The 21,799-nt window shown below is 37.6% G+C and overlaps 1 long non-coding RNA gene across 1 annotated transcript in view; it reads right to left on the bottom strand.

The window, feature by feature from the left end:
- LOC306655128 overlaps positions 1-21,212 on the bottom strand; it is a 554,397-nt gene extending 533,185 nt beyond the window's left edge. Inside the window, exon 1 of the long non-coding RNA XR_013762204.1 lies at positions 21,143-21,212. This is a non-coding gene — a long non-coding RNA (uncharacterized lncRNA). The remainder of the gene's footprint in view (positions 1-21,142) is intronic.
- Between the last annotated feature and the right edge of the window lie 587 nt (positions 21,213-21,799).

Raw genomic sequence — 21,799 nt, 5'->3', positions numbered from 1 at the left:
GTGTTATAGAGCAAGGGTCAACCTTGGAGATGAGGTAGATTCTGTGTCAGTTACCAGTTCTTGTGATCATGATAGAAGTATTTCAGACATGTCACTCAGAGTAGCAGGTATGAGTTTAGCAGAAGGGACAGGAAAAGGGTAAAAAGGCTATTCTCAAGGGAGAGACTGGTTCCTGTCAGTGAGCAAGAGAATGGCTTGCTCCTTTTGCTTCCAGATTTACTGACAGTCCTAAGGAAGTTTCCAAAAAGTCCTGCCCAGGTCCACGTCTTGACTTTTGACTGACAATAGGATCACAGCAGACTTCGAAGTCCCCACTGCAAATGGTAAAGATCTGAGGCAACTCTGGTCACTATGGCCTGTGTTGACTGGTTCTAATTATAACATCTTCCTGATTTCTGGAATCTGGTCTGTGTAAAGTCCACAACCCCGACTCCTTGTCCAGATACATCTTCCATGGTAATGTGTTCTTATCAACAAAGAAGACCCACATTTTTCCTGCAGATAATAGGTTGTCTGCTGAGGAATATGACATTTCCTATTGACTTAAGCCAGGCAGGGCTGCTTTTTAAAAGAGAAACCTTATGTACCTATTGCTCACATCTGTCTGTTATCTATCAATACCATTTTGCCTTCATTATGAGTGCCTAGTAATGTGAGTGGCATAATGTAAGTGCTTACTTAATCTCCAGGAAGTGAAAAAATAAATCACTTGTAGAATTCCATATGATTCTATGGTTATTTTAGTTGATTATTAAAAATATATATTTTTTATGAGAAGCAGCACTATATATTCCACAGATTGAAGACTATATAGAAAAGAAGAGAATTCTATATACTTAACTGGTTTATAGTCAGTGACCCCTTGAAGAATCTGATTAAATCTAAAATCTCTCTCTAAAGAAATGCTCAGGCAAAATTATGTACAATTTTGGCAAATTCCTAAAATTTATTCAGAGGCTTTGCTTGAGATACTAAACCTAAATTCTGCTTTCTCCTGTGCACTTCTGAGCAGACACAGATCCCCAGAGGAAACTCCTTCTTACTACTGGAATTGAAATAAACAGACTAGCTTGAGGGCAGGAGGACTTGATTAAGTATATTAACATATCAAAAAGAAGGATGTACAAAGCAGAAGGAAAGTAGTTTAGTACAGGAAACACACACAAAACTAACTTTATAAGGACAAAACTTAGCACTGCTCACCTTATACCATGTATCACAGTAATAGAGGACCCTGCGGTTGTAGTCCGCAGAATGGGTATCCCATCATCAGGACAGGAACTTCGGCCATGGGAGACAGAGGCATCCACGTCTTCCAGACTTGAGCCAATAGTTCTGATTCCCTTTGATTATTTATTTACATGACAGATTTTTATTTAGTAACTACTATGTCATCTACTGTGCCAAAGTTGGTAAAATAAGTGTGAAGATGATAGACCTGAACTCACTCTCCTGAAGTCGGCCTAGTGTTCAACTTAGATTTTGAAGCTGTGTAAGACTTCATCAGAGACATGGACTATTAGAGATCACAATTTAGTTTCTCCCTCTCCCTCAGTAACTGGAGATTGGACCCAGGGGTACTCCACCGCTGACTACATCTGGGATTACAGGTGTGTGCCACTGTGCCTGGTTATTTTATTCTCTTTAATGAAAGGTCTTTGTAGCTGTCTAAGTAGTAGACTCCTTGAATACACCGTAAATCAGATTTCCTTCTTTCAGAAAAAAAAAAAAAATGTCATGTAAGCCATATCCTTAATTATACACATGGAAGTCTGTTGGCTGAATTTTCCTAGGAAAGGAAAAAAATATGTTTAACTGTGTTTGAAAGTTTGTTTTCTTTTTTTTTTTTTGTATTTTAAAGTTCCTGGATGCCTCAGGATTGGTCCTGGCCCAGTGTGAAGTTAGCATACATCAGCGGGTGGGAGAGTTCTGGCGGATCAAGGCCTGTGGCCTGAAAAACACCAAGCATTGCCTTGAAGCTAAGCAATAGAGATTTAGGTGCTATCACTTCACTCCTGACCCCAAATTATAAATGATTTTTTTCAGCAAGAATGGGCTAGCTGTCACTGGAGAAACTTGCACATACCCCACTCACCAACCTTGTCCCTAAGTCACTCTCCTCTTTAAAAATCATTGATCTATCCTGGCTTATCAGGCAGTAAACACTGCGATTCAGCCCATCTCTGTGGTGAACTGGGGTCGACCTGGATGACAGCTTTCTGCTCTGAGCTCCTTCTGCAGGGAGGCGGGACTCGATTAGCCTTGCTTCTAGTGGGGCAACAGATTGGAGTTGTGAAGGCCTTACCCTACACCACATTCTCTCCCCTGAAAAGACTGAACAAGACAACTCCTACTGCCATAGCAAGAATGCCATAACAGGAATGATCCCTCTGCCATAGTCTTGGATCTGACAGAGGCTAAAGGGGGAAGATACTATTTCCCTAAGAATCAACTGCAAGCACAAAAGGAACCCTTTGCTGACATTGAAGAGAGTACTGGGACCTTGCAGGAGGAGAGACCTGGCCATTGCCCTACCTGCTATTACTGGCATTTGGAAACTATTTCTAAAAATAGTGAATATTTCAGTTTTACAGGCCATATGGTCGCTGCCCCAATTTCTCAACTCTACATTTGTAGCAGGAAAGCAGCCAAAGACAACATGTACAGGAATGAATAGGCATTCCTGGATTTGGTCCATTGGATGTTGGTTGCCCATTCCTGGTTGAGCATTGCATTCTGGGAAACTGCTGGCAGGCTCCACAAGATGTGTTTCATGCATAGGAACTCACTCCATCCTTATGATCCTTTAATCTCCAACTCGTGCTCTGGGAGAAAGCTGAAATGAGTAAATATTTATTTCTAATGTTTAGAGCTCTATGTTTCTTAAATTAATAGGTCTGTCCAAATGAAGCTCATCACTGGATGATTGGATCCACTCTCACTGGTTTTTGAGCTTCAGAATCCACAGTCATTTTAATCTATCCAAAGTAATGAATGCCTTATATTTGAAGCTATTGGGGAATGGCCTTATTTTAGTTATACACCACATAAATATATTTGATTCAATGATGTACCACCTGTAACCTGATCCTATAAGATTATACCATCTAGTGATATTGCAGCCATCTTATTTTGTGTAAGTATACTCTATGATGTGCACACACACATGAAGTTGCCTAATGAAAGATCCTTGAGATTATCCCATTGTTGAGCAAGGCATGACAATTATCTGCTTGCCAGCAGTTCAGTATTGGCAGAGTATTTGCTTGCCTTCTTGTGGATATAGAATTTCAGGTATAGAGTATGGAGACAAAAGGAGACTCACACCAGGACTCACATCACATGGTGCCAAATCTCAGTCAAGTCTCTAGTTTGGGAACTATTTTTATCTCCCATCTTTAACTGCCACTTTCTACCAGGGATTAAAGCACATGCCCCTGATGCCTCACAGAACATTACGAGGCATTAGTAAGGGAATGGGGGGAATGCACTGCAAAAAAGGAGAATTTGGAATCTTATATCAACTTTTTTAGGCTGCACTGCACTCTCAATCTTATCATCTTTAAAACAAAGATGAAACTTTCGTCATAGAGTTACTGTAAGTGTTAAATGAGGAAAGCCATGTAAAGGTTTTGCGTAACTTTAGGCACGTTCTAAACACAAGTTCAGCATCCCAGATTTGAAAATCCAAAATGTTCTGAAATCACAAGTTTTTGAAAACTTAGCATGACAATACAAGTAGAAAGCTCTACACCAGGACATTTTTTCATGTACAAAATTACTTAAAATATTTTATAAAATTTCTTCCAGTCTATGGGCATAAGGTATATATGAAACACAAATGAATTTCATGTTTTAACTTGGATCAAATCCCCAACATATCTTATTATGTATATGCAAATATGCCAAAACCCGAAAACTTCCAAAATCCCAAACACTTTTATTCTAAGCATTTCAAATCAGATGTACTCAACATGTATTCAATAAATACTAACCAAGTTTAGTACCAATGCCCTTGTTCTTTCTGTTGTTTTGGAAGAGTTTTTTGCTTCACTGTAATTTAGCAGTCATAAAAGATCTGGGGTGCAGGCCAACCTGGGCTCAATCTGAAATCACAACTAGTTTATCACCAGTAGCCATCTGTATTAGTCCATTTTTCATTATTATAATGAAATATCAGAGGCTAGGTACCTATAAAGAAAAGAGGTTTTTTAGTTCACTGTTCTGGAGGTTCGAGGGCCTAACACAACCATGGGCTCAGCTCTGCTGAGGACCTCGCTGTAGATGGCATCACCATGGAGGGAGTGTGCAGGAGAGATGACATTGCCAGGCAGGAAGCCAAAAAGACTGGGGAAAGACCAGACTCATTTTTTATAATATCCTTCTCATAAGAACTCAGGGATCCCATGAGAACTACCTTAACCCCTTCAAGGATGAACCCCAGCAACCTCAGGACCTCCTTCTTGGCCATAACTTATGGTTCCTCCGCCTCAACACCATCATACTGAGGCTCAAGTCTACAAAACATGAACTCCTGGGGGATAAGCTATATCAAAAGCACTATTGTCACAAGTCACCAGGTTACTTCTAATGAGCAACCACAACCCATTATAGCTTTCACTGGATCAGTTGACTTAGAAAAGTTGCATAATGCCTTTTGTTCCACTATCTTCAAGATCCAGATTAGGTGACACAGCCTTAGTGCTAATTATTCCATTTATTCATCTGGTCTTGGGGGACAAAAGCATTTCATTATTTAGTATTACCTGCTATTTGCAAGGAACAAAACATACCCTCTAAAATGGAACCTGTTTCATTTTGTGCAGACAGGAGCCTAGGGAGAAATAAAATTATTATCTTTAAAAATGAGGAACTGAGGGCTGGAGATATAGCTCAGTTGGTTGAGTGCTTGCCTGGCTGGGGCAAGAGGATTTCAAGTTCAAAGTCAACCTGGGCAATTTATCAAAATAAAAAATAATTTAAAGACCTAGAAAAGTAGGTCAATAGTAGAGCACTTGCCTAGTGTGTGTGAGGCCCTGGATTCAATCCTCACTATTACCAAAAAAAGGTGTGTGTGGGGGGGGGGCTGCTGCCATTTCCAGCTTACCTTTAATTTTTTCTTCAAGAGTTGAGTGCCTCCTCTCCCTTCATTCCTTCATTCATTCAGTCAAATTTAACTAATTTTCTTCTATGGGCAGAGCAATTCATAGCAGTGAATTGAACTTACATTTCAGTGTGTTTAAGAGATAATAGAGAAGTGAAAGTGTAAACATAAAGTATTCAAATGGTGATAATTGATATGGAGGGAAAGGAAGCAGAATAAAGAGGATTAAAAGGCAGAGCATGGAGGAAGACTTGTTCTTTTATATAAGATGACAGAGGAAGGCAGGACCTTCTAAGACCCAAGAGAAATGCAAGAGCAACCCAAGAAGATGTGGGCAGGAAATATGAAGAGGAGACAGCAGCATGGTCTGTAAACCCTGAATAGCAAGTAAGCTGGTGTGGCCTAGAACAAACCAGAGTATAAGAGTTAAGTGATGTAGAAGTCAGAGAGTTGAGGACATAAGGGGATGATCATGTGGCACTTTGCAAGTTTTGTTCAGAGTGGACTAGGAAACCACATGACAATTTGAAGAGAAGAGTGATACCACTTCTTCACTGATTGGTTGCTGTGAAGAAGACAAACTATAGACACAAGGAGTCTCTTAACAAGCTAAGGGAGAAGAGATAAATCTTAGGACAAGGTAGTATGTCTGAGGTCATGAGAAGTGATACAGTCTAAATATACTCAAAGGAACAGGTGCCAGAATTTGCTGGATGAATTTGAATGGAGCTGATCCAATTTGATGGATTGGATGCTAGGTATGACAGAAAGAGATGAGCAAAAGATGACTTTGAGGTTATACAGATCTAAGGTGAGCTGGTACCCATTGCTCTAGAAAAACTCTGCTTTATGACTATGCCCACAAATCACTTGGGAATCTTGTTAACATGCAGGTTCTGATTCAGTTACCCTGGGAGTGGCTGAGAGTCAAACAAACTCTCAGGTGCTTCTAGTCATGCTAGTCCTTGGTCCATGCTATCATGGGATCTGAAATGTCCCCCAAAGGCTCATGAGCTAAAACTTTTGTGCTATTGGGATGTGGTGGAACCAGTTGGAGGTGTGGCCTCCTTGTAGTAAGCTAGATCACTGGAGGAGTGACCTTGAAGGGAACAGTGGACACTGGCCCCTTCTCCTTCTCTGCTTCCTATTCATCATCAGGTGAGTAGCCTCCTCCATCTTGCACTCCCACTGTGATGTCCTGAAGTGCCACAGACCCAAAGCACTGTGGCAAACTGACCTTGATCTGAAACCTCCAAAAACCATGAGCAAAAATAAACACTTCCTCCTTCAAACTATTTGTTAGAGGTATTTTGTCTTGGTACCAGAAAATTGGGTAATATAGATTATACTTTGAGAATCATGGTTACATGAGTCTTGGTAGTTAACAAACTGAAATCTGGAGCCAGATTAATTAGACTCATGTCCTGGCTCCACCAGTTCCTAAAAATGTCACTGTGAGCAAACTGTCTGCCTGTGTCTCACTTTCTTCATTGGTAAGATGGAGATCATTGTAAGAATTTCATGATTTCAAATATAAAATACTCAGAACCATACCTGGCACACAGTAAAACATAATGAATATTTTTATTGTTATCATTATTATCATTATTTCCTTTTGATCAAAATTTGCCCTTCCTTCAGTCCTTTTGTTTGTAGCTTATTTGCCCTAAAACAGGTAAGCAAATTTGACTGGAGTTAAGAATAATTCCAGAGGGTAAGTTATCAGGACGTGACCCATGTTTTTAGAAGTTCAAGGTCATTGGAGATTCTCTGACAATCTAGAATGAGCCTGATCAGCCTCCATGGAAAAGGAGGGGAACCAAATTCCTCAAGAGTCCCACCTGAAAGGTAATTAATACTTAAAGGTTAGCAATAGACAGGTGGGCTCCAGATCAACTGCCAACAAAGCCTGGAGTCCTTCCAAATCCAGACCCCACAGCACAATAGTGACCTTTCCAAACAATGTTTGAGTAATTAAATAAACTGTATTTTTTATATTGCTGTCAATACCCAAAGTAGCTGATGATATCAATTTAGTAGCTCACTGTTAGCATAAAAATCAGGAGAAATCAATTTCTAACTATGATAGAGCATTGTATAGTTTCATCTGTATGTGTATCCTGTATCATGTTGTAAATGTGTTTCTTCTGAAGGTCTTGATCAAACACACACACACACACACACACACACACACACACACACTTAAAATCATTTGCTATAAATACTGAACAAACATAACTTTTGTGAAATTGTAATTTGATGCCCAGAGGCAGGCCTTAAACAATTCAGAACAGCATCCTACAGCAGTGGGCAGATGTTCTTGGAGAAGTATAGGCTTGTGTTCCACAACAATGCTTTAGACTGCTCAGGGACCTCTGAAGGGTCCTCTCTCTGCCTGGTTAGGGGAAATAGATCTGACTCCTTTGAATGGAGCTAGTGACAAATCTGCTCTAGAAATCTGGACCATTTGGGACAGAGAGAAATCCCAAGAGGCTTCTGGCTCAGAGGGACTATGGCAAAGATGATATCTATACACTTTGCTAGTTCAGAAGGAATGTTAGCTACAAAATGTTGAAGATTTTTGTAGGGGGAAAACGGGATCTTCCAAATTGTGCCAGGGAATATCTTTCTTTTAATAAAAGTCCCTGCAGAGTAGAGGCAGCTCAAAGGCAGCAAGAAGTGTTCACTTAAAGAAGTGAGCAAGTTTATAGATAGAAATGAATTATGCTTTAGGGATAGTTTCTGTAGGGTGATACACATGTGACCTCAGCTGTTCTTAATTCCCTTAAATTCTATGCTATTTTTATTTATATTTTAAGATGTAGAAGGACACAATACCTTTATATTATTTGTTTATTTTTAGGTGATGCTGAGGATTGAACCCAGTGCCTCACACATGCTAGACAAGCGCTCTACCAATGAGCTACAACACAGCTCAAATTCTCTGCTATTAATTCTGTACTAGAATGAAGAGTAATTATACTCATTTTTTGCCTTTGCACTGACAGGTTCAGACAAGGAATTTCTTGTATTAGCAAAGAAAAATTTCTCCCTTTTCTAATACACCACAGGTATAAGTACCAACATGGTTGTGATGGCTTAGGGTATTATCCCCAAATAGCTATTATGAAATGTAATTACCAATGGAATAAGTAAGGAAAGCATTCTATCAATGAGTTGTAACAGCTGGGAGAAAAAGAATGGAGGAGGATTTGTTGGTATAGATTCAAATCCCAGTCATGCGCAAATATGGATTCAGTCCTATCTCTACTATGTTCCCTAAATAGTCCCATAAATCTTGTGAGACCAGAAAAAAATCGTTCAGATATTGATCACAGTGGTTTCAAAATGTGCTCAACTTTTTTGGAACTTCTCCCATCAGAAGATGAGTTCTATGTATTTCTCCTTGAATCTAGGCCAACCTTGCTTGCAACTTGCTTGTAATCCATAGAATACAACAGAAGTCATGCTGGGTAACTGCAAGGCTAGGTCAGAAAGGCCATGCAACTTCTGGTTTGCTTTGAATATTTGTTCTGGGAAGCCAGTTATCATGTAGGAATTCAACTAGCACCATGAAAGAAAGGACATATGAAAGTGTCTCCACCAAGAGCCAAGTAAAGCACCTGGCTAACAAGCATTCTCTCTCTGCTTTATGAGCCCATTTTACATGTCCAGCCCAATCAAGCCATCAGGTGATTACAGCGCAGGCCAAATTGACTTGAACCATGTGAAAGATCACAAGAGAGCCCTTCCCAGATTCCAAACACATAAAATTCTGAGCAGGAATAAAATGGTTATTTTAAGTTGCACTATTTTATGATAATTTGTTATAGGATTATTGAGATAAGACAATTACTATAATTAATGAATTAATAGTAACAGAAACAACCATTTGCACTGCGGACTATAGCTCTGTGTGGGCAGAACCATTCCTCCTTTATTCTCAGGGTGTGGCCCTTCAAAACTACCAAGCAAATCAATAAGCAAACAGTGGCCCATATAAAAACTGAGGAAGAATATTTTAGCATCCTTGAAATTGCAAACAAATCATCATTGGTTATAAAAATCACATAAATAAATAAAGTTTTACCAAGATTCCCTGACTTGCTTCCGGTGATAATGCTTTCCAGTTAAAGTTAAGAAAAAGCACCACAATTAGGGCTCTTTCTAATTACAGAGACCTCTGCATAAGAATACATGTAAACTTGTCTTAGTACATTGCTGTAACAGAATACCTGAGGCAGGGTATTTTGTAAAGTAAACAGGTTTATTTGATTCATGATTTTGGCAGCTGAGGAATGTCTAAGTAGCACCGTGGCTGTGTCCTAGACAGGGACCCCTTGCTGTATCATAGTAGAGAAATGGAAAGAGAGCAGGTCACATGCAGAAGGAGTCAAATGAATAGGGATGGCCTGGCTTTATGGCAATTTGTTCTTGCAAAAACTATCTCACTTTAGGAGACCAGAATTGCTTCCTTCTGAGAATAGTGACCTGTGACCTAATTACCAGGTACTGAGCTCTACCTTTTAAATGTTCCCACTCCTAAACACTGCCACACTGGGACCAAGCTTCTGGCACATGAACCTGTGAAAACATGCTCAAACTATATCCAAACCACAGCAAAGGGTAAACTGTGGCTCCATTTTTTAAATAACAACTTTGCTTACTTTGCAAATTCGCAGACCAGAGTCAGGTTTATGATTCTGCCTTCAGCTATAGTCATCTGTTTATTTGGACAACAGATATCCTTTGTTTCAGATTCAAGGATCATAACATCACTGTGTAACTCCTCACAGTTCACACTGGGGAACACACACACATAATTACCATTTAAATCAACCCCTCAAAGATGCCTGAGGCTTGCAAAATGAAACAGATTGTCAATTACAAGGTCAGAGGCCATTTAAAAAGAGCAAAGAGTGATGTTTCTAGATACAAGAGATGTGCTCATTGCCACCTTTTGCAAGAACATGCTCCCCAAGTAATTAGCAGTGGAGACAAAAAGGAAAGCTTTGCAGTTTTAGGATCTGACTGTAAGCTCTTCCCAGGAACTGGACACTTGTAAAGTAGACACTGCCCCCACCCAAAACTTTGAACAAGACATAGAAATACTCAGTCTATTTAGAATAAGAGGGAATACAGCCAGTGATCACCCTGGGAAGACACCCAGGGAAGAGGAGGCAGGAAGGGTCACTTACCAGGTACTTATCTGATACTATTTGCATGTTTTAGGGGGCTACATACTCCATCCTCATAGGGCACTTTGAAAATGTTTCTAAAGTCACAACTGTTTGGTAGGAAGAAGCCCTCTACTCCAAGATGAGCCCAGCAGATACCCTTTTGTCTCTTTATCCCTCATTTCCCACCCAGAGTTGCTCCAGAACTTCCCATTTCTGCTGTTCCTTCTGCCTCCCAACTGCTTTGGGTAGTGGAAAGATGGCTAACGATCAGGCCCCGATGGTCCATTTGACCCATCCAGAAACTCAAGAACCTTCCTTGAAAGTGGAGGTGGTGCTCCCTTCCCACACCATCTCCTACAATCACTTTTGTCTGCCTCAAAAAATCCAGCAATCAGGGCAGCAAATACACCAAGCAGACGGCACAGAAAGTGAGCCTCTATTTCTTCCAGGGAACCAATCTTGTGGTGTTCTTCTCACCTGGCTGGGGGAAGGAGACATATTTTTTCCCATATCCTATGGGAGGAAGTAACTTTCCACCTAGAAATTCTGTCCCAACAAGTTCAACTAACTCTTTATATATAGGGTGGGGGAGGGGGGACAGGAACAGGGAGATGATTAGAGAAGAAAACCATTACAGATATATCTGGAATCTCTTTGGATTTTCTGTAGCATTCAACTCCACCACCTAACATTAAAATATGACCACAAATATTCTGTACCCCATTTTCTATCCTATGCAACAATTCCTAACTATTTTGGTCTCATTGTCAGGCTCCCCTTTTATACTGTGGCTTCTGTGAGGGCGGACAACCTGTCTTACCATCTAGCATATCTCAGGGACTAGATACATATTGCAGTGAACAGAACCAATTAAAGACTGAAATTTCATTTACACCCAAACCTTTCCTGCCAGCTTTCATTTTAGCAGAGCTTTACTGATGCAGGTTCTAGGAAGAATTAATTACTTTGGTATTCCTGAACTTGTTGAAAAGTTGAATTCAGAGGAACCCATGTAGGAAAACAAAAGCTGACCACATGGTCTAGGTAGAAGCAAAGAGGGCAGCTTCACCTGGTATTTTTTAACGTGCCAGGTGGTTGGAAGGAAATGTTTGACTTCCTGAGCCTGTAGGAAGGCTATGATTTCCTAAGATGAAGGTCTGCTCTTGCCATTGTGAAATGATATCAACAGACTTTAGAGGAAGAAGAGATGAGTCTAATCTGCCTGTCTGGACTTGGGTTTCAGTGGCCTCCACAGCAACTGCATACTTCATCCTCACAGCTTGGAATGAACAGGTATAGTTCAGGAGAGCACAATGCAACTGTGGTCCTGATAGAGGTAGGCTCAGAAAGGGTTTAAGTTTCCCATTCAAATACTCATAGAAGTGCCAGCTGGTAGATCTTTCTGGAAAAATTTTGACAATTGTCACCAAGAACCCGTTATGGTTTAGATATGAGGTGTTTCCCAAAAGCTCAGGTGAGAGACAGAGCAGGAATTTTCAGAGGTGAAATGATTGAATTATGAGAGTTGTAACCTAATAGGTGGATTAATCCACTGATACGAATTAACTGAGTTGTGACCATAGGCAGGGAGTGAGGTAGATCCCTGGGGGAGTGCCTGTAGGGTTCATATTTTGACCTTGGTGAGCAGAGCTCTCTCTGCTTCCTGGCTGCCATGACTGGTGCTGTTTTTCTCTGCCATGCCCTTTTGCCATGATGTTCTGCCTCAGGCCCAGAGCTATGGAGTCAGCTCACCATGGGTTGCACCTCTGAAACCCAGTCAAAATGAACTTTACTTCTTCTATGTAGTTCTTTTCTTTTTTTCATTTTTAAGTTTGTTCTAATTAGTTATAATGACAGTAGAATGCATTTTGACACATTGTAGACAAATGGAACACAACTTTTCATTCCTCTGGCTGTACATAGTGCAGAGTCACACCTGTAGTGTAGTCCTACATGTATTTAGGGTAATAATGTCTGTCTCATTCCACTGTCCATCTGTCTTCGACAACCCCTCTCCTCTGCTCACTCCCCTCTGCCCAATCCAAAGTTCCTTCATTCTTCCCTACCCCAAAACCCCTTTATGCTTTATGGATCAGCATTCGCTTATGACAGAAAACATTCAGACTTTGGCTTTTTGGATTTGGCTTATTTCTCTTAGCATGATATTCTCCAGTTCCAATCATTTACCTGCAAATGACATAATTTCATTCTTCTTTAAGGCTGACTAATATTCCATTATGTATATGTACCACATTTTCTTTATCCATTCATCTGTTAAAGGGCATCTAGTTTGATTACATAGTTTAGCTATGGTGAATTGAGCTGCTGTAAATATTGATGTAGCTGCATCACTGTAGTATGCAGTTTTTAAGACCTTTGGGTATAAACCGAGGAGTGGGATGACTGGGTCATTTGGTGGTTCCATTCCTAGTTTTCTGAGGAATCTCTGTACTGCTTTTCATTTTGCTGAATATGTATTTCCAGTTTTCCCAGCACCATTTGTTGAAGAGGCTATCTTTTCTCCATTGTATGTTTTTGGCACCTTTGTCTAATATGAGATAACCATATTTATGTGGGTTTATCTCTGTGTCTTCTACACTGTACCATTGGTCTACATGTCTGTCTTGGTGCCAATACAATGCCATTTTTGTTTCTCTTGCTCTGTAGTATAGTTTAAGATCTGGTATTGTGATGGCTCCTGCTTCATTTTTATTAATAAGGATTGCTTTGGCTATCCTAGGTCTTTTATTTTTCCAAATTAATTTCATCATTGCTTTTCCTAGTTCTATGAAGAATATCATTGGGATTTTAATTGAAATTGCCATGAGTCTGTATACTGCTTTTGGTTTTATAGTCATTTTGACAATATTAATTCTGCCAATCCAAAAATATGGGAGATTGTTCCATCTTCTAAGGTCTTCTTCAATTTCTTTCTTTAGTGTTCTGTAGTTTTCATTGTAGAGGTCTTTCACCTCTTTTGTTAGATTGATTCCCAAGTATTTTACTTTTTTTGAGGCTATTGTGAATAGGATAGTTTTCCTAATTGCTCTTGCAGTGCATTCATCACTGGTGTATAAAAATGCATTTCATTTATGGGTGTTGATTTTATATCTTGCTACTTTGCTGAATTCATTTATTAGTTCTAGAAGTTTTCTGGTGGAATTATTTGGATCCCCTAAATATAGAATCATGTCTTTGGCTAATGGTGATAATTGGAGTTCTTCCTTCCTATTCATATTTCTTTAATTTCTTTCATCTAGTTGCTCTCTGGCTAGAGTTTCAAGGATGATGTTGAATAAAAGTGGTGAAAGACAACATCCCTGTCTTTTTCAGGTTTAGAGGGAATGCTTTCAGTTTTTCTCCATTTAGATTAATGTTGGCCTTGGGCTTAGCATAGATAGCCTTTATAATGTTGAGGTATATTCCTATTATCCCTACTTTTTCTAGTGTTTTGAGCATGAAGAGGTGCTGTATTTTATCAACTGCTTTTTCTGCATCTGTTGAAATAATCATATGATTCTTAACTTTAAGCCTATTGATGTGATGAATTACATTTATTGATTTCCAGATGTTGAACCAACCTTGCATTGCTGGGTTGAAACCCACTTGATCATGGTGCACTGTCTTTTTAATGTTTTTGTATGCACTTTGTCAGAATTTTGTTAAGAATTTTTGTGTCTCTGTTCATCAGAGATATTGGTCTGAAGATTTCTTTCCTTGAGATGTCTTGGTCTGATTTCCGTATCAACACAACACTAGCCTCATAGAATGAATTTGAAGAGTTTCCTCCTTTTGTATTTCATGGAATAATTTGAGGAATATTGGTGTTAATTCTTCTTTGAATGTCTTGTAGAACTTGGTTGAGAATCCGCCTGGTCCTCCGCTTGGTCCTGGGCTCTTCTTGGTTGGTAGGCTTTTGATGTCATCCTCTTTTTCATTGCTTGAAATTGATCTGTTCTCCTGATTCAGTTTGGGTAGATCATATATATGTCTCTAGAAACTTGTTGACGTCTTTGAGACTTTCTAATTTATTGGAGTATAAATTTTCAAAATAGTTTCTATTTATATTCTGTATTTCAGTAGTGTCCATTTTAATCACAAATTTTAGTTATTTGAGTTTTTTCCCTTTTGCTTCATTACCGTAGTTAAGAATTTACCAATTTTATTTATTATTTCAAAGTACCAACTTTTCATTTTTGTCAATTTTTTGAATTGTTTCTTTTGTTTCAATTTCATTGATTTCAGCTCTGATTTTAGTTCTTACCTGTCTTCAAGCTCTTTTGGTGTTGATGTGTTCTTCTTTTTCTAGGTCATTTATTTGTTGAATTTTTATTCTTTTATTGAATGAGCTCAATGCAATGAACTTTCCTCTTAACCCTGCCTTCATAGTGTCCCAGTGATTTTGATATGTTGTATCCATGTTCTCATTTACCTCTAAGTGTTTTTTTTTTTCTTTCTTCCCTGCTTTCTTATGATATCCATTCATTATTCAATAGCATGTTATCTAGTCTCTAGGTGTTGGAGTAGTTTCTTTTTTTATTTTATCATTGATTTTTAATTTCATTCCATTTTGATCTGATAGAATACAGGGTAGTATTTCTACTTTTTTGTATTTGCTAAAAGTTGCTTTGTGACATCACATATGGTCTATTTTAGAGAAGGATCCATGGGTTGTTGAGAAGAAATTGTGTTTGCTCATTGATGGATGAAATATTCTACATATATTCCTTAAGTCTAAATTATTGATTGTATTATTGAGTTCTACAGTTTCTTTGTTTAGTTTTTGCTTGAATGATCTATCCAGTGGTGAGAGAGGTGTGTTAAATTTACCCAGTGTTATTGTGTCATGGTTTATTCGATTCATGAAATTGAGAAGGGCTTGTTTGATGTGTGTAGATGCTTCTTGTTTAGGGCATAAATATTTACAAGTTATGTCTTATTGGTATACGAGTCCCTTAAGCAATAGGAAATGTCCTTCTTTATTCCTTCTGACTAACTTTGGCTTGTTGTTTACTGTATCTGACATGAGAATGGAAACCCCTTCTTGTTTATGCAGTCCATTTGAGTGATATGTTTCTTCCCATCCTTTCACCTTAGTCTGTGAATGTCTTTTCCTATGAGATGAGTCTCTTTCCTATGTGATGGGTCTTCTTTTTTAATCCAATCTGCCAGTCTATGTGTTTTGATTGATAAGTTTAGTCCACTATCATTCAGGGTTATTATTGAAATATGATTTGTATACCTGTTCTTTTTGATTTATTTTTTATTATAAACTTGACTTTGTTTCTCCTTTGATTGACTTTTCCCTTAGATTAGTTCCTCCCTTTGCTGGTTTCATTGTATGTTTTTTTAAAAATTTCTTCCTCATGGAATATTTTGCTAAGAATGTTCTATAGTGCTGTTTTTATAGTTGTAAATTCTCTTAACTTTTGTTTATCATGGATGGTTTTTATTTCATCTTCAAATCTGAAGATTATTTCTGCTAAATATGAAATTCTATGTTGGGTGTGGATCTCCAGCACTGTGCTGCATCTCCTCACCTACCAACATGTTGGAATGCCTCTGCTGCCATCTTTGATTATTCCCAGCACTGCCACAGTACCACCATCTTTAGTTGGGGCAGCTTCCATCTTGGGATACCTGCTGGAGACTTGAAGCTCATCATCAGGTACCTTTCATGTATCAGTCTACTGAAGACTGGGAGGTTTGAAATTTTTTTACAGTTTTGTGGCAGAGTCTCTTTTTCCCTTTCTCATGCTAACAACCAACTTCTTTTGATTCCTCTTTCACTCTTCCTATGATCTAGTACCTCTAGATACTAGATCACTTCTTATCTCATTAACATGACCTCCTACACCACTCCCCCATCCTCTTTGTCCACCATTAGAAATTGTAGACCTTATTGCAAACCTATTGTTTATGTTGTAGATAATAATTGAACTCATCATCTCTGTTTATTATGACAATACTGGTAATGTCTTAATAGGGAATATTTGGTTTAAGGATGTATATTGTTTGTATTGGGTGCTGCTGATATTGATTTCTCCCTTAAAGGTGAAGTATTGGAAATCTGCAAGGACACTATAAACCTATACGGGGAAAATTGTAATACCACAGATGCACACAGCTACAGGGGAAGATACATGAAAAACATAAAAAAAAAATAGAGGAAAGCACCCAAACAAACCAAGATGCTATATTAATAGAATCCATTGACAGCATGGTAGAAGAAATGTCAGAAAAGGAGTTCAGAATGTACATAGTTAAAATGATCTGTGAAGTAAAGGATGATATAAGAGAGCAAATGCAGGCAACAAAACACCATTTCAAAGAACAGCTAAAAGAGCTAATACAGGAAGCAAAAGATTATTTCGATAAAGAGATAGAAATTCTAAAAAAATTAAAAACAAATTCTTGAAATGAAGGAAACAATAAACCTAATTAAAAACTCAATAGAAAGCATCACCAACAGACTGGATCACTTGGAAGACAGAACCTCAGACAATGAAGACAAAATATTTAATCTTGAAAATAATGTTGACCGCACAGAAAGATGGTAAGAAATCATGAACAGAACCTCTAAGAATTATGGGATTACATGGAAAGACCCAATTGGGATTGAGGAAAGCACAAAGATACAAACCAAAGGAAAGAACAATCTATTCAATGAAATAATATCAGAAAATTTCCCAAACCTGAAGAATGAAATGGAAAATCAAATACAACAGGCTTACAGGACACCAAATATACAAAATTACAGCAGATCCACACCAAGGCACATTATAGTGAAAATGCCTAAGATGCAAAATAAAGAGATAACTTCAAAGGCCTTCAGAGAAAAGTATCAGATTACATATAGGGGGAACCAATACCGATATCAGCAGATTTCTCAGCCCAGACCCTAAAACCAAAGGGCCTGGAATAACATATTTCAAACTCTGAAAGAACATGGATGTCAAATTAGAGTCTTATACCCAGCAAAACTAAACTTGAGATTTGAAGACAAAATAAAATCATTTCATGATAAACAAATATTAAAATAATTTACAAATAGAAAGTCTGCACTACAGAACATTCTCAGGAAAATATACCATAAGAAGGAAATGAAAAACAATGAAAGTCAGCAAAGAGAGGAACTACACTAAGGGAGCCAATCAAAGGAGAAACTAAGTCAAGTTAAAAACCAAAAGTAAGCCAAATTACCAGGAATACAAATCATATCTCAATAATAACCCCAAATGTTAATGGCCTAAACTCATTAATCAAAAGACATAGACTGGCAGATTGGATTTTTAAAAAGACCCAACAATATGCTACCTTCAAGAGACTCATCTCATAGGAAAAGACATCCACAGACTAAAGATGAAAGGATGGGAAAAAACATACCATGCACATGGACTCAGTAAAAAAGTGGGAGTTTCCATCCTCATATCAGATAAAGCGGACATCAAGCCAAAGTTAGTCAGAAGGGATAAGGAAGTACATTTCATACTGCTTAAGGGAACCATAAATCAACAAGCATAACAATAATATGCATTTGTGCCCCAAACAATGGTGCATCTAGGTATGTCAAACAAACCCTTCTCAATTTCAGGAGTCAAAAGGACCACAGCACTGTAATACTGGGTGACTTTTTCAGACCTCTCTCATCACTGGATAGATCTTCTAAACAAAAACTAAAAAAGAAACCATAGAACTCAATAATACAATCAATAATTTAGACTTAATAAACATATATAGAATTTTCCATCTATCAATGAAAGAATATACTTTCTTCTCAGCAGCACATGGATCCTTTTCTAAAATAGACCACATGTGGTGCCACAAAGCAACTTTTAGCAAATACAAAAAAAAAAAAAATAGAGATACTATCTTGTATTATATCAGATCATAAGGGAATTAAATTAGAAATCAATGATAAAATAAAAAAATAGAAACTACTCCAACATCTGGAGACTAGATAACATGCTATTGAATAATGAATGGATAGCACAAGACATCAGGGAAGAGATTTAAAAAAATTTGTAGAGGTAAAGGAGAACACCAATACAACATGTCAAAATCTCTGGGACACTTTGAAAGCAGTACAAAGAAGAAAATTCATTGTATTGAGCTCATTCAATAAAAGAATAAAAAGTGAACAAATAAATGACCTAACATTACATCTCAAAGCCCTAGGAAAAGAAGAACAGCTCAACACCAAAAGTAGTAGAAGACAGGAAGTAATTAAAATCAGAGCTAAAATCAATGAAATTGAAACAAAGAAACAATTAGAAAAATTGACAAAGCAAAAAGTTGTTTCTTTGAAAAAATAAATAAAATTGATAAACCCTTAGTCATACCAATGAAAAGAGAGAGAGAACTCAAATTACTAAAAATGAAATATTACAACCAACACTATTGAAACACAAAACATAATTAGAAGCTATTTTGAAAATCTATACTCCAACAAATTAGAAAATCTCAAAGACATTGACAAATTTCTAGAGACATATGATCAACCCAAACTGAATCAGGAGGACATACACAATTTAAACAGATCAATTTCAAACAATGAAATAGAAGATGACATCAAAGCCCTACCATCCAAGAAAAACCCAGGATCAGGCGGATTCTCAGTCAAGTTCTACAAGACCTTCAAAGAAGAAGTAATACCAATATTCCCCAAAATATCCCATGAAATAGAAAATGAGGTAACCCTTCCAAACTCATTCTATGAATATAGTATCTCCCTGATACCAAAAGCAAACAAAGACACATCAAGGAAAGAAAACTTCAGACCAATATCTCTGATGAACAGAGACACAAAAATTCTTAACAAAATTCTGACAAATTGCATACAAAAACATATTAAAAAGACAGTGCACCATGATCAAGTGGTTTTCAACCCAGCAATGCAAGGTTGGTTCAACATCTGGAAATCAATAAATGTAATTCATCACATCAATAGGCTTAAAGTTAAGAATCATATGATTATTTCAACAGATGCAGAAAAAGCAGTTGATAAAATACAGCACCTCTTCATGCTCAAAACACTAGAAAAAGTAGGGATAATAGGAATATACCTCAACATTATAAAGGCTATCTATGCTAAGCCCAAGGCCAACATCATTCTAAATGGAGAAAAACTGAAAGCATTCCCTCTAAACCTGAAAAAGACAGGAATGTTGTCTTTCACCACTTTTATTCAACATCATCCTTGAAACTCTAGCCAGAGAGCAACTAGATGAAAGAAATTAAAGGAATATGAATAGGAAGGAAGAACTCAAATTATCACCATTAGCCAAAGACATGATTCTATATTTAGGGGATCCAAATAATTCCACCAGAAAACTTCTAGAACTAATAAATGAATTCAGCAAAGTAGCAAGATATAAAATCAACACCCATAAATGAAATGCATTTTTATAACCAGTGATGAATGCACTGCAAGAGCAATTAGGAAAACTATCCTATTCACAATAGCCTCAAAAAAAGTAAAATACTTGGGAATCAATCTAACAAAAGAGGTGAAAGACCTCTACAATGAAAACTACAGAACACTAAAGAAAGAAATTGAAGAAGACCTTAGAAGATGGAACAATCCCATATTTTTGGATTGGCAGAATTAATATTGTCAAAATGACCATAAAACCAAAAGCAGTATACAGACTCATGGCAATTTCAATTAAAATCCCAATGGCATTCCTCATAGAAATAGAGAAAGCAATTATGAAACACATTTGAAAAAATAAGAAACACAGAATAGCCAAAACAATCCTTAACAGGAAGAGTGAAGCAAGAGGCTTCACAATACCAAACCTTAAATTATACTACAGAGCAATAGTAAAATAGCAAAAAAGGCATGGTATAGGCACCAAAATAGACAAGTAGATCAATGGTACAGAATAGGAGTCACAGAGACAAACCCACATAAATACTGTTATCTCATACTAGACAAACGTGTCAAAAACATACAATGGAGAAAAGATAACCTCTTCAACAAATGGTGCTGGGAAAACTAGAAATCCATTTGCAGCAAAATGAAATCAAACCCCTATCTCCAAACCTTCGCACAACAACTCAAAATGGATCAAGGGACCTAGGAATTAGATCCAGACACCCTGAACCTAGTAGAAGAAAAAGTAGAACCAAATCACAATCATAATGACTTAGAAACCAAATTCCTCAACAAGACTCCTAAAGCACAAGAAGTAAATTGAAGAATCAATACAGTATCAAACTAAAAAGCTTCTTCACAGAAAAGGAAAAAATCGAGAACAGGTAGAGAGAGCCTACAGAATGGGAGGAAATCTTTGCTACCTGCACCTTAGGTAGAGCATTAATCTCCAGTATATATAAAGAACTCAAAACACTTAACACCAAAAATACAAATAATCCAATCAGCAAATGGTCTAAGGAACTGAGCAGACACTTCACAAAAGAAGATATATAAGTGATAAACAAATATATGAAAAAACATTCAGCATCTCTACTAATTAGAGAAGTATAAATCAAAACTACCCTGATTGTATCTCACTCCAATTTGAATAACTATTATCAAGAATACAAACAATAGGTGTCGGTGAGGCTGTGGACAAAAAGGTAGGCTCATATATTGTTGGTGGGATTGCAAATTGGTGCAGCCACTCTGGAAAGCAGTATGGAGATTCCTCAGAAAACTTGGAATGGACCCACACTTTGACCTAGTTATCCCACTCCTCAGTCTATACCCAAAGGTCTTAAAATCAGCATAATACTACAGTGATGGAGCCACATCAATGATTATAGCAGCTCAATTCACAATAACTGGATTGTGGAACAAATCCCAGTTGCCCTTCAAAAGATAAATGGTTAAAGAAATGTGGTATATAGACACAATGGCATATTACTCAGCCATAAATCAGAATAAAATTATGGCATTTGCAGGTAAATGGATGGAGTTGGAGAATATCTTGCTAAGTGAAATTAGCAAATCCCAAAAAACCAAAGACCAAATGTTTTCAATGATATGTGGATGCTGATACATAATGGGGGTGGGAGTGAGGGGGTAAGGGAAGAATGGAGGAATGTTGGATTGTGTAGAGGTAAATGAGGGAAGGGGAGGGTGTCTCAGGGAAGGAACGATGGTGGAAAGAGATAAATATAATTACCCTATGTATAAGTATGATTTATAAGAATTGTGTGATTCTACATCATGTACAACCAAAGAAATGAAAAGTTGTACTCCGTTTGTGTACGATGAATCAAAATACACTCTGCAGTCCCGTATAACTAAATAGCACAAACAATAAAAAATTATTTTAAAAAATATTTTTAAATTCTACCAGTTCCCTTGGGAGATGGGTCAGTGGAATTTTTCACACTGTCATGCTGGAAGGTGGTACCAGGGTTACAGTTTGGGAAATGTTGTGTTTCTTTTCATATCTTGGCTCTTTTTGCATTTAAACCCACCTCTGGTTTTGTGGATTTTTTATGTATTGTATTTTGTACATGAGTATTATATGGTTGGGGTAAAGGTGGTGAGTTTAAGACT

This window comes from Sciurus vulgaris (assembly GCF_902686455.1).
Source record: "Sciurus vulgaris genome assembly, chromosome: 2".
In the NCBI taxonomy this organism is placed as follows: domain Eukaryota; kingdom Metazoa; phylum Chordata; class Mammalia; order Rodentia; family Sciuridae; genus Sciurus; species Sciurus vulgaris.
This window is presented reverse-complemented; position numbering and strand designations above follow the sequence as displayed.